Source organism: Haemaphysalis longicornis, unplaced genomic scaffold, assembly GCF_048455015.1.
Source record: "Haemaphysalis longicornis isolate Haplotype H1 unplaced genomic scaffold, Haemaphysalis longicornis Haplotype H1 scaffold_4, whole genome shotgun sequence".
Taxonomy (NCBI): domain Eukaryota; kingdom Metazoa; phylum Arthropoda; class Arachnida; order Ixodida; family Ixodidae; genus Haemaphysalis; species Haemaphysalis longicornis.
The window spans coordinates 148,032,466-148,045,655 of NW_027526361.1; positions in this window are offsets into that span (position 1 = coordinate 148,032,466).

Here is a 13,190-nt window from a genome sequence, read left to right on the forward strand (position 1 = left end):
AGCGTGGAAGTGGTGCTGAGCTGTGCTCCGATTGGCCGCAGGTCCGGCCCCTCTACGCCGCACACGCCGCACGAGCGGCGTTTGCTCGACCGCTTCAAATGTTTGGCACTTTGCCGCAGCAACGAAAAAAGGTGGTTTTGCCGCACGAGCGGCGCCGCATCAGCGAATTCGCAGGCGAAATCGCTCCTCGTGTTTGAGCTGCCTTTCATTTTATGAAAAAAAAGTTTCCACTCACGTGCTTTACCAATACAACTCTACCAAACGCCATTCATGGATCATGCATTCATTTGACCTTAGCAAAGAATATCTCTATGAAGTAATAAGAAGAGCGGTTAAGTGCATTTCACTTGTCTCTGGTTTCACTCTTTGGAGAGCCACGTGTATGAATTTAAGTGACGTCGCATGGGTAACCGTTATAGGTGTCGTTTACAGCTTCGCTTTCCAACCACCTTCACAGGGTGGATTGGCGCGCATTTTTTTAGTTGTGCACCCTGGCTCACGAGAGGGTCCAGGAAGCGCGAGCACAGGTTTCCGAGAAAAGTAGTATACTTTTATACCACTTCCTACAAGCTTAATAAACCCTCAGTGCAGGCGTTGTCGTTAACTAAAAAATAAACCGGCGATATTCGTTTTATTATAATACGAACATTTGTCAAACGTCGCAAGGAAAAGCACGCGTTAGGAAACATAGCTCACTTTCTTGTGCTGTCCCGGTGATCCTGCCATCTCAAAAGGTCGCTGGTAATTAATTCTTCCTTGCGGGACTAGAAAAGAAATTTATAAAATACGGCACTCATAAAAACCCGATTTCTCCACTAGCTGTTTCCAAACTTTATTGTAGCCGACTCTCTTTATTTGATATGTAACTTAATTATATCTGCTAACTTATTTCAGTTAAATCATGAGGTCCGACTTTGGGTATACAAAGCCATGTATTTTTTGTCAGTCCCATTTTCCGCTTATTAAACTAAATTTTAGCGGTCCCCGTAGGCCTGGGTTGAAATAACGATGGAGAGTCTGTCAACAATCGTTAATTCAACCTCGTTTAGTCTGATTTTATCAGTTGCTTCGATCAGGTCTAGGAGTCCCATTAGTGTATAAAGCTACGCGTTTTACTCGGGTCAATTCAATATTTCCTTACTGCGATCAAGATTTGATTGTCCCACCAAGACCGAATCGACGCGGTATAAACCCCAATTTTTGCCCCCCTGAATTCGTAAAATTTCGAAACTGGAAACAACTGCTAGTAATAATATACTAGGTAGATAAGCGCCAAGAATATACGTACAGCGTTAGCTTCTTTTTTTTTATAACGAACAATCTTTGTAAGAAAACTGCGAAAGTTAGATGCAGGCTGCAGCGTACGTGCGCGTGCGCGTTTAGTTTCTCGCTGCCACCAGAAAACGCAGTAATAATCAATATTGGTGTGAATAAGTAACATTTACGCCTTTTGGCACCATTGGCGTAAATAACTAAGATATATTAGCATCCCCTCCCCTTTTCGCATTTTTAGGTCTACATCCCTCTTTATCGCCATTACTGCTGTGATGAGTTGACACGGTTAGGCATTGACTTACGAGATAGGTTGTCCGTTACTTTGCTAACTGCTGATCTCAGGCGTTATGTTTGTAAGTATACTTTATATGCCCTCAAAATATTTTTATAAAGATAGTTCACGTGCACCAATCCCGATCGGCGATCGATGCGTTGGTTGACAACGCTCATCTGGCGTCCAACAGATTTCTGCACGCACGTCACGAAATTACAATAGCTGAGTGGTAGAAAGGCCGCGTAGTCACCTTGATCGCCTAAATTTACAAGAAAAAAGAGGATCGGTTTTATGACGCTTCCAAAGAGGCTATGAATGAAGTTTTTCTGCATATAAAACGTGTGCTAGTACTTTATTCTATTGATATTTATGGAAACATAGACATTATTGCGCCAATTGTCGTACACCTGCACGTTGTTTTCGCGAGTATGTTCCGCACAGCCATCCTAGATAGCTAGGCGCGACGTGTAGGCTTTGAAACTACAAGTGCAAAGTGGTCGTGACTCGTGGCTACTTAGACCTCCCCCCGCCATTGATCAGCGGTTGTGTCTATATATCATCAACCAGATCCAGATAACAGTATACCCAGTATAATTATAAAAATCACAAAGCTACGACAGAATAAGGAGCACACTGCGTTCACACGAATTCCAGCACAGTTTTGAACGCGCCGCGCAAACTATACCGCTCGCGCTGCCCTTTGTGGCCAACATGAGAACTGCACCAACCAAACCGTGGCCTCCGCGATCGGCTGCCGGCGGCGCGCCAACGCCGCCGGCAGCCGATCGCGGAGGCCACGACCAAACTGTTCCAAACTGCCTCACAAATCAATTTTTTCCACAAAATAAGCTCAAATAATTCTGCGCATAACAATTTTAACCTATTGCGAAGCAAGAAAATGTAAATCTAGTCTTCACCTACTGCAGTCGTTAAAACCGGAAGTTAGATTACCAACTTGCTCTTGCTCTATTTTAACAAATGTTGTCGTTGTGCTTGCTTTTTAAAGCTTAATAGTTATCGTTTTATATATTATAGCACCACAATAAGGAGATATTTGGTCTCCTCAATTCGGCTTCACTTTCTGCACCAGTTGAGGCGGTGTAGCACTCTCGCACTCGATTTGCCAGTGCAGCTCGCGCCACCTGCACTTCAGCCACGATCTTCCATCGTGACTTCAGCCCTCGATTTGAAGCAGTGCTGCACGAGTTCTGCTACACTTCTGCACTAGCCTCTGTGCGAGTTCTCGTCTCGTGAAAGGTGCAGCGTGCTTTGGCGCGTTTTCTTTTTTTTTTACGCACCGTAGCAGACGGCTTTAACATGATACTTGTGTCAGTAAACGGAGTAGAAACGACAGCGTTTCCCGCTATCTCTATGGTTTCCCGTTTTAGACGAGAATGGTCGTCACGTGCATTTGTGTACGAAACACAAGGTGAGTGCAGGGTGACGCCATTAAAAAAAAAAAAACGCGAGCGCGCAAACACGGATTGCAGCAGACGACGTTTGTGCACTTTTGCGACTTTTTGCCCTCGATTTGGCTGCTGCACGGAAAGCGCTAGTGTACGACTGCACTCGCGCTGAAAGAACTGGCGCTGTACTTGCACGACACTTTTGTGAACTAGTGCACAAAGTGCAGCCAAATCGAGGAGACCTATTAAATGTTTAACCGGAAATGACGCATGGGTGGATATAACGCTTTTGGCCGAAAAGCGTTATTTTCACCCGGTGGGAATAATGGCGGCCGCGACGCAATCCAACACCAACGTCGCAACACCGGTTGAAGCATGGGTTCAAGACATCGCACCCAACGTTACTAGAATAAACTCAGTTTGAAAGCTCCGCCGGAGAGGCGGGCCGCGTGGCGGGCGCGAGAACTAGTGGCGCTGCAGTCGAGTCTTGCGCTACTCTCGGCGCGTCGTCTGCTACTGCGGCGGGCCGCCGCAGCCGCCGCCCGTGGCGGGCCGCCGCCCCGAAGTACCGCGGCGGTTTTCTAGTACTTCTATTGCTAAACTTAGACATATATCATCTTCCCGGTCGACAAGCTTAAACATCTTCATCCTTCCAGTCGACTTTACCGCATCCTATTTGTGCACTGAGTAGATATGCATACGATCGTCTGTATGCGCATTGACTTGCATGCGTTGCTCATTGGCTGGCTAAGAATCGACGGTGGGCCTATATTTGAGCTGTGTAGATTGCGTTTAACTTCCATATACGGGAGTTTCTTAGCGAGTGAGCATTTTCAGCGTAGCTTCGATAAGTACTGAGCTGTCTTATCTCGACCAAAAACGACCCAACACGTTTGTAAAAGCCGCGCCTTTATGCCTGTGCAACAACACGACAGTTTTTGTGAATCTCGTCAGTGCGAGGTTCCGTTAACCAGCTTCCGATGTAGAGGTCTTATTCTCAACTTTTATATGCGCCGGGCTCATCTCACCTCCTCCGGCCTCAGTGCTGTTTGTGGTGCATAGGATACATTAGATCACCGAAGATGAAAGTTCGCCGACAGTTCTGACGCTCAGTTCATCTCTCGCAGATGCACTCAACTTTTGCGAAATCACGTTAAAGGTTTAATCCACAATTAAAAGGTGCGGATTCTACGCCGAAGTTCATAAGGATTTTTGACCGCCTTTTTGATGTTTGTAACTCAAGAAATCCCTCCACCTGATCGTACAAGGCACCTCTGCCAAAGGCGAATGAGGATTCAATGAATTTTTTAAAGGCTGAATTGTACATAACAGGACTCCAGGATGCACGAGGAAAATCAACAATTGAGGGCCTCAAGAAAACCGTATTTTTAGGACTCCCCATACGCATGAAAAGTGTCATGGCAACTTTTGACAGGCTTGTGGAAACAGGGAAGCTGCAGAATTTGCTCACGCACAAGTTGTCTCATAACCACCTGAAAGCATTTTTTGCTTGCGTAAAAGGAAAGGGGTGTCAAAAAATAACAACCCTACTACCTTCCAAAGGAGGTGCATAAGGCAGTTGTTTAAGCAATTTCATATTAGCCGTACGCGATTAAATATGATCCAATATGCATTCAGCCGTTCGCGGGCGTAATGCGTATTCGCTTGAAACATTCCAAAAGTCATGTACTTGGTGGAAGCAACAAAGGGGTGTATGATTTTTATTCACCCGGAATTAATTCGAAAGGCCGTAGAAGGTGAGACCAGCCCGGCGCACATAAAAATTCAGCACAGGAACTCTACTCCGGAAGCTGGTTAACGGGACCTCCCACTGATGAGGTTCACAAAAACTGTCGTACTGCCATGCGGGCAGGAACTACCACCCTCACGTGTTTAGCCTGAAGCCAGGCAAAACACGTGTTGTTTTGCCTGGCGAGCATCGGCGTCAATAGCGGGCGCCTTCTTCACTCCAGAAGGTTTTCATTAAGATCGTCGGTGCAAGTGCGCGTGCTTTGCAGCGACCAACATTACTAGTAACGTTGGCAGCGAGTGTGTACGCTTTGCTCGTCGGTCATTTTTGGAACTGTTTTCGGCCATGCGAAGGAGCCTGCACGAAGACACGTGCGTTATGTACAAAGCGTGGTGAGGAGCAAGAGATTCATCCACGGTTCGGCATGCCGACTTGCTTTGCGCCGGGGTGCAAGGGCGGCGACCGCAATGGCTACTCCACTTTACGCCACTTCTTCGGGCCACCAAAGGACCCTACGGAATTCAAAAGGTGGGAGCAAGCTTTACATCGCAAAGATAAAAGGGTAACTGCAAAATGCAAAGTCTGTGACATTTATTTTGAAGATGACGGCATTGTAAAGCACTACCATCATGTTGTTGCCGGACAAGAAATTTTGATAGCACGAGGAAAGTGGGAGCTCGCGCCCGGTGCCATTCCGCGTTTGTTCCCAGCACTTCCACCCCATATATCAAAGCCGAAACTTTCGGGATCAAGGCGCAAATCATCCCAAAAACGCACGGTGTCCCGCAAAAGTCCAGTGCCTAGTTCTTCGGCGGAGGAGCCGCCGGAAGTAGAACAGCAAGACGAAAGGCAAGCGGTTATTAGCAACGCTGCCGTGACTCAGAGGTGCCCTGGCGTCACACTAACAATTGATAAATTGTCAACTGTCACGCTGCCTTCAAAGGAGTGGATTTTCGAGTGTTTGTACGACGAGGCAACGAACAAAAGGTGTGTGAAATAAATTATAAAATATAGAATATAATATAAAGTAAAATAAATATAAAGTCACAATCTTACAAACGTGTTGGGTCGTTTTTGGTCGAGATAAGACAGCTCAGTAGTTATAGGAACTACGCTGAAAATGCTCACTCGCTAAGAAACTCCTGTATATGGAAGTTACACGCAATCTACACAGCTCAAATATAGGCCCACCGTCGAATCAGCCAACCAATGAGCAACGCACGCAAGTCAATGCATACAGACGACCGTATGCATATCTACGTGCGCAACAGTGCGCAAATGTGATGCGGGGTGTCAGCTGGAAGGATGACTAATTTTGAAGTTTGTCGACTGCAAGGATGATAAATGTTTAAGTTTGGCCATATAACTACTAGAAAGCCGCCGCGAGCAACTCCGCGGCGGCCCACCGCGGCATGCCGCCGCCGCCGCAGTAGCAGACGACGCCCCGAGAGTAGCGCAAGACTTGACTGCAGCGCCGCTAGTTCTCGCGACCGCCGTTTGGCCCACCCTCCTCCGCTGGCGGAGATGCGGAGCTCCGAAACTGAGTTTATTCTAGTAACGTTGATCGCACCATCGTCTTCTGCATCGACTTCGGCGGAGGACAAGGCGGCGAGGCGGCGCGCTGCCGACGCGGAACGCAAGCGTCGTAAGCGTGCTGCTGACGCCGACCTTCGAGAACGAGAAGCGGCGGCAAAGCGGCAACGTCGAGAAGCGGACCCGACCCTTCGCGAACAAGAAGCTGCAGCTGCTCGGAATCGTTGGGCTGCGGACCGTTCGGTTCGAGAACGACACGCATCAGCTACGCGTCAACGACGAGTTGCAAATCCGGCTGCAGCTCAACGTCAGGCGGCTGCTAAGCGTCAACGGCGAGCAGCGGATCCAGCCCTGCGTCGACGAGAAGCGGCAGCAGCGCGTGAGCGTCGACTTGCAAATCCTGCGGCAGCGGAATGTGAGGCGGCTGCCAAGCGACAGCGCCGCCAAGCGGATCCGACTGTACGACAACGGGCGGCGGAAGCCGAACGTCGTCGTCTTGAAGCGGACCCGGAGGCCGTTCGCGAGCGCCAACGAGCCGCGCAGGCGCGTCACCGCGAGTGTGGCGGGGCCGACGCTCGATTCAAACGCGAGTTCCTCGATCGCTGCTTGATCCACCTGCTAAAAAATGATGTCACGTGACCACTAAATTACGACTCCTCATTAATTACAATAATAATTATAACAACAATAACAACCAACAGCAACAACTGCAACAACATTAACGTAACCCAACCTACTTAACGTCGTGCGCCCACCGAAAATGCTCTGCATTTGACCGTGCCCCTCGCGAGGGGGATGTTTTAAATGCAGAGCATTTCAGTAACTCACGATGTCACCCGCGTTGACGTCCGTAGTCCGCACCGCACCCCTCCCTACTATACAAAAAAAATACTATCTGACGCCCGGTTTCGATCCCTCGACCCTGCGGGCGGAACACAATGTACATAGTGCTCTACCCACTGCGCCACAAAGCCGACACAGAATGGGACGCTACGAACGCGCCTTATATCGTTGAATCATTCAAATTACTGCTGACGAGCGCTCTCTCGTCAGCAGTTGCCACAAGTGCAACAACATTAACGTAACGCAAACTACTTAACGTCGTGCGCCCCCGGAAATGCTCTACATTTGATCGTGCCCCTCGCGAGGGGGATGTTTCACTGCGTCTTCTCTCGGTCGCGGGACCCGTCGCGGCCATCTGGCGGAGGTGCGGCACAACTCGTAGCACTTTCCGTGGCCTCCGCGATCGGCTACCGGCGGTGCGCCGTTGCTCCGGCCGTTCCAATCACCCGGAGAAAGCGTAATTGCGAAAAGGCTGTTTCGCCGTTTTCCGCTGCACCGCGGCGCGCTTAGCCTAAGGTCGCTTTCCCTGGCGCGGGCGGGCGCAGAGGACGAAAACTCGGCCTTCGCAGCCTGTGTGCGACGTTTAATAATAAAAAAGTTACCGCACACCAATGCTGGAGAAAGGTAGAAGTAGTTGCTGGTGCCATTAGGGTAGTTTTGAATTTTCGACGTAGACTATGCCCGGGGTGATGCATAAGTGAATTCATTGCACAGCAGTATTCTTTTTTGTAGTCACGCATGGTTCCAAAACACAACACGTTTTCCGGTTTTATTTCTGAAAATCTCGTACATGTTGTTTGGAACGCACAGAACACATATTCAGTGCGTTCTGAGCAAGAACCAAATTATGGGAACTCAACCGACCGAAATCCAACCATTAGTAAACACGAAAATACCCCCTATGTCCTTTCCTTTTCTCTCCTTTAAATGTGCGGTCTTTGACGGATGAAGTAGATGACATGGCAACACTACTTGAAACGTTTGGCGTAACTTTTACCGCGATACTATTAACAGAGACGTCGTACACTTCAGCATCTGAAGTGTATACTGTCCAAATGGCTATCGGTATTTTTTCCGCAATAGGCAGATTAAACGTGCTGGTGCCGTTTATTGGCATGCATGCTTGCATATACAAACGTACAGAGAGACTTCCAGTCTACCATACATGGACGTGGTCTAAGTAATGTAATAAAAATCTTTACCCGAGTTACGATTGGTATAGTTCGCCACTTGATGTGTTTATTCACTAATATCCCGAACAAGACCCGCCGCGGTGGCTCAGTGGCTAAGGCGTTGCGCTGCTGAGCACGAGGTCGCGGGTTCGATTCCCGGCCGCAGCGGCCGCTTTTCTGATGGAGGCGAAAAGCAAAAACGCCCGTGTGTACGAGATTTCGGCGCACGTTAAAGATCCCCAGGTGGTCAAAATTAATCCGGAGCCCTCCACTACGGCGCGCCACATCGCCTGCGTTGCGTCGGCGCGTTAAACCCTACAATCAATATCCCGAACAACTTACTTACAGCCGACGTTGTGCATACAGATATTAGTGATCAGCTTAACTGCTCACCGAAAAAATAATGCCCTTAATATGCCATGCCAACAAATTATTTGCAGAATATATTACCCCAGCAAATCTAGAAATTCAGAAACAGCCTTTCGAAAAAATACATATGTAGAGTCGATAGTGATATGAAAGGCATCGCGGAATACCATCACTTTTTCACTCACGGCAAATAATTTGGTAGCGAGATTGCAGTAGGTACTTGAAACCCCTAAGCATATTAAATAAAACGCAAAAAAAAATGATTGATTCGTACCCGTGGAAGCCTAACAGAATATTTGACTATCGTAGTCGCCTGCCTATAAACAATACCCGAGAGCTTATCGGTATTACGCTGTTTTTGCGCACGTGCACTCGCACGCACGCACACGCGCACACACACACACACACACACACACACACACAACGGATACCCAGAGCGTTCGAAACAACTTAAAAGGCAAAAAAAGCATATTTTCACGCAGCGATATCGCGCGAAAATGCTGTAACAGTGAAAAAAAGAATTCAGCACGCTGGCATTCACTCTGCCCGAGATGACAGAACCCTGGGCTATAGCATTCGCCTTTCAAGCAAACGACCACTAAAGCTGCGTGCAAAGGCAATCGTGGGGGTTAAACAACCTACGTTAAACAACTTTGAACTTGTAGGATTGAGTCAAAATACATAGACCACATATTGAGAGTTTTCTATCCCGAAGACGCGACAACGAAGGCTGATTTCCAACTCAAAGCGCAGGCAGCGTCGGCTAGACGAGCCTCGCTTCAACCTTAGGTTAACGGCACCGCCTCGCGGCGTGTGTCGGAGTTAGCAAAATTACACCGCTCCCCTTGCTTCCGCGCCGAATGGGACGGCCGGAGCAACTGCGCGCCTCCGGCAGCAAATCGAGGAGGCCACGCACTTTCTTTGAGAAAAGCGCCTCGAAAGCGCGGCAAATATGAACTAGGGATGACGCGCTTTCGAGGCAATCCGCCGACGCGGCTGCTTTTTGGTGAGATATAGCAGCGAAGGCATTCATTGGTACCGGTGATATTTTGCTTTTTATCGGCGGCGAACTCGCAGCCGCACGGGGAGGATCGTGCGCTCGCTCCCTTGGATGCACAGCGCACTGTTTATTCAAACAGCGCCGTATCAGATGTGGCCCCGCTGGTGCCAGGTCTTATTTTGTAGCGGTGGTAATTCCTGCCGGTGGCATGTGAACAAGACATTTTAAACCGATACAGAAGTTGTGCACAAAACGCCAGTTCAGCTTGGGGCGCCGCGTGGTGGAGAGCGGCAACGTTGGCAAAACATGCTCCGCGGCGGCTCTGAGCTTTCTAGCGCTGGAGCGAGCACCATTTTTGACAATATCAGAGTCCTTCAATGCTTTGAAGGACTCTGACAATATCAAACATCGGTTGTCCTGACAACAAGGCACAAGCCGCTCTAGAAGTCAGTTACCTTTGCGTGATCCCGGTTCAGCTTGGGGCCCCACCTCGTGGCATATGGGCACTGCAGGCATACTACTCGCTCCATTTGGAAGTGCGAGATGCGTTTGGCATTACAGGAGGCGATGGTGTGTGTGTTGTGGACGCCTTTGTTTCGCGATGAAATGCGACGTTGTGCTTCTGCGGGTGGATAGTGCATCCCATGGTCTGGATTATCTTTGTCGAGCGGCGTACGACTCAACCTCGCATGGGGTATGTGCAGTGTGCGTGGCTAAAAGCCATCTCTGCTTGTGCGCCAGAGTTAAGTGACTTGTTGTTCGTCCCCGCAAACCGCGGGCGAGGTGAGTGCCGAATTTACGAGGGACAGGAGGAGGCAACCCATTGTCTGTCAATCGCGGTTCGGACTTGCTACGCATGTTGTGACGTTGTGTTCGTTCGAAACGCATCTCTGGATTGTTTGGAAGTTGAATAAAATGTATGCGTCAAACCCGGGCATTCGGCTCAGGGCGTTCTCTGCGATTGCAAGAAAGAAGTGCCACGGAGCTTCAACGCTTTCTGTATGGAACGTACTCAAGTAAGAGAATATCCATGTCGTGTTATGGCCCTGTTGCATTCAATACAAACGGTTAAGCGTTTGTTTACACTCGTTTCGTTTGTCGTAAAATGTCCAAGCACTCCGGCACTCCGCTGGCAGATCAGCCGGCGAGCCGACGCTGAGCAGACGACTCATCTCTTTGCCGGAAGTGCGAGAAAAAGCTGCCCAATAGCAGGATGTCTAGCGCATGACGAACATGTGGGAATCGATGAAGATGGCGGCGTCCAAAAACACGAAGAGAAGGGTGAGAAAACAACGACAAACTTTGCAACAAAAGTGCGAGCTTTCCGCTGCGCGTAAAAGAGTAATACTTGGCACAGATGATGTTGACGACCCAATCTAACGATTGCGCTAGTCAATTTAGTGTGCTCAAAACGCCTTTCAGGGCCCCTTTAAATGTAATGCATATTCATTTTATAGCAGTAAGAATGGTGGGAACAATAAGAGTTACAAAAATACACGTAAACATAGAAGCACCGATGCGCACTGCTCTTGGTACTGGGTGCAATATGCTTTTTTTAGCTGCACAGCAATACGCCGCTTTGGAGTTGTCTTACACGACACTGGCCGATTGGCGTAAGCAACGTTGCCTCACGTGAGCCTGTTTGTCGATCAAACCACGAAACGATTACTTTCTATTCTAACAAATACAAGCAAGGAGCAAATACGGTCGAAAACAAAGCAACGGTGGACAGTGGTCCGTGACAGAATATGATAGTGCCATCTGGGAGGATTGACGGAAAGCAAGGCTGCAGAGCCTAACAACGCACTAGAACTTCGTTTGAATACCCACCCTCATAACTTCATGGCAGACATCACGAAAAGGCACAATTTGGTGGGAGAATGAAAATTTTAACCTAAATTGATTAAATTCTCTGTGAATACACCATCGTTTGCTGCTGGACAAGTGCTTGGGGCACTATAAAACACAAAATCTTTCAAACAAAACAAACATGTCCCCTTTAAGCTCGCGCTGTGGAATGCCTCGTGCCATGAAAAAAGTACTTCCGAAGAAGCTGTTTCACTTTCCCAAGTGCTGTCGCCGGTCTTGTCACCCAATACACCATTCAATGCCTTCGCATTAAAAAAGTGTGCATAGCAACTTGCTACACAGCAGAACGGAACAATACGCAACTGACAAAATATTAAAAAGACACGACACACAAAAACGATTCACTTTCTCGTGTTTCAAACTGAATATAGTCTTTATTATAATGCAACTTCCACCCCTGGGTCCGTACGTGGTCAGAGAAACAAGGCGTTCGGCAGCAGCTGCAGGGTGTGCCACATGCGGAGACCCCCCAACATCGTGAGCACCTTGTTTTACAATGCAAGCTCAATACGCAGTGGTGCACAAGAGCCCAGCCTATATCAATAGCTTTATTGCTTGTACGCTAACAACCACAAACAAGAAAAAAAGAGGTAACTAACCTAAATTCCCCACTGCCTACTTTCAGACATCCCACAAAGATACCTCCTCCATGAAATTTCACCTCAAACAAAATCATTTCAAAGACCCCAATGTTCCCTCTAGTATTCTAACCACGGTCAATTGCATAGTGAAAGATGCAACACCATATCGGACAAAAGTGCTCAAACGTTTGCCACTGTCCCAGACAATGGAAAGAAAGGTGCAATAGTGTGGGCAAAAGGTCAGACGTGCAATGCAGGTTAGCAATGCTTAACTCCCTCTAACGAGCTCGTGAAAATATATGGCAGGGTCATCACAGCCAAGGTGTGAGCAAGCACAGATAAGAAGCTCAAATCAGTGCCCTTTGCATGGGATACACCTATCTCACTAAAGTGTACAGACCTGCTGCACAAGAAATTCAGCAATAGCTGCACCCTATTGCGATGACACTAATCGACAACGAATTTTTAACATATGTGATGGCACAAATTCATTCTACTTTACTCTATATTTATATCAACATAGTTTTTTGACCAATCCAACATGACAACACCCACACGCTCTCAAGGAGCCCTTCTAAATGAATGATAAAACCTAAAAAAGCTTGTAGTCATTGCAACACGAGTTCACCATCAACAGTGCATATCATTTTGCAGAGGTGTCGTTATCATAAAGTGGCCGACGTTTGTCAAATTGCAAAAGGCTGCACGAAATGTGCTCTGGTATGCCTTGAAAATCGCTTTCTCCAGCAGCAGAAACCAAAAGTACAACAACAACAAAAAAGAATTTTGTGAGGTAAAGGTGATGAGAATCGTTGTCTTTTATTCAAATAACACGAACCAGCTCTCACAATTTGTCCTTTCTGGATAGTTGCTAGATTTCCCTTTCCTAAGAAACACAGGCGCCAGCTAGAAACCTGGAAAGCAGAGGATTGCTAACAACGAAAGGCCTGTAACAAGACAAGGCTGTTTTTTGATATACAGTGTAGACCATTTATAACGTAACCGCTTATACTGCGGGACCGGATATAACGCGGGTTTTTGCGACCACCGGTTTGCCTCCCATAGAACTCAATGCATAAGCATACCGCTTAAGATGCGGTTGGCCGAAGCTCAATACC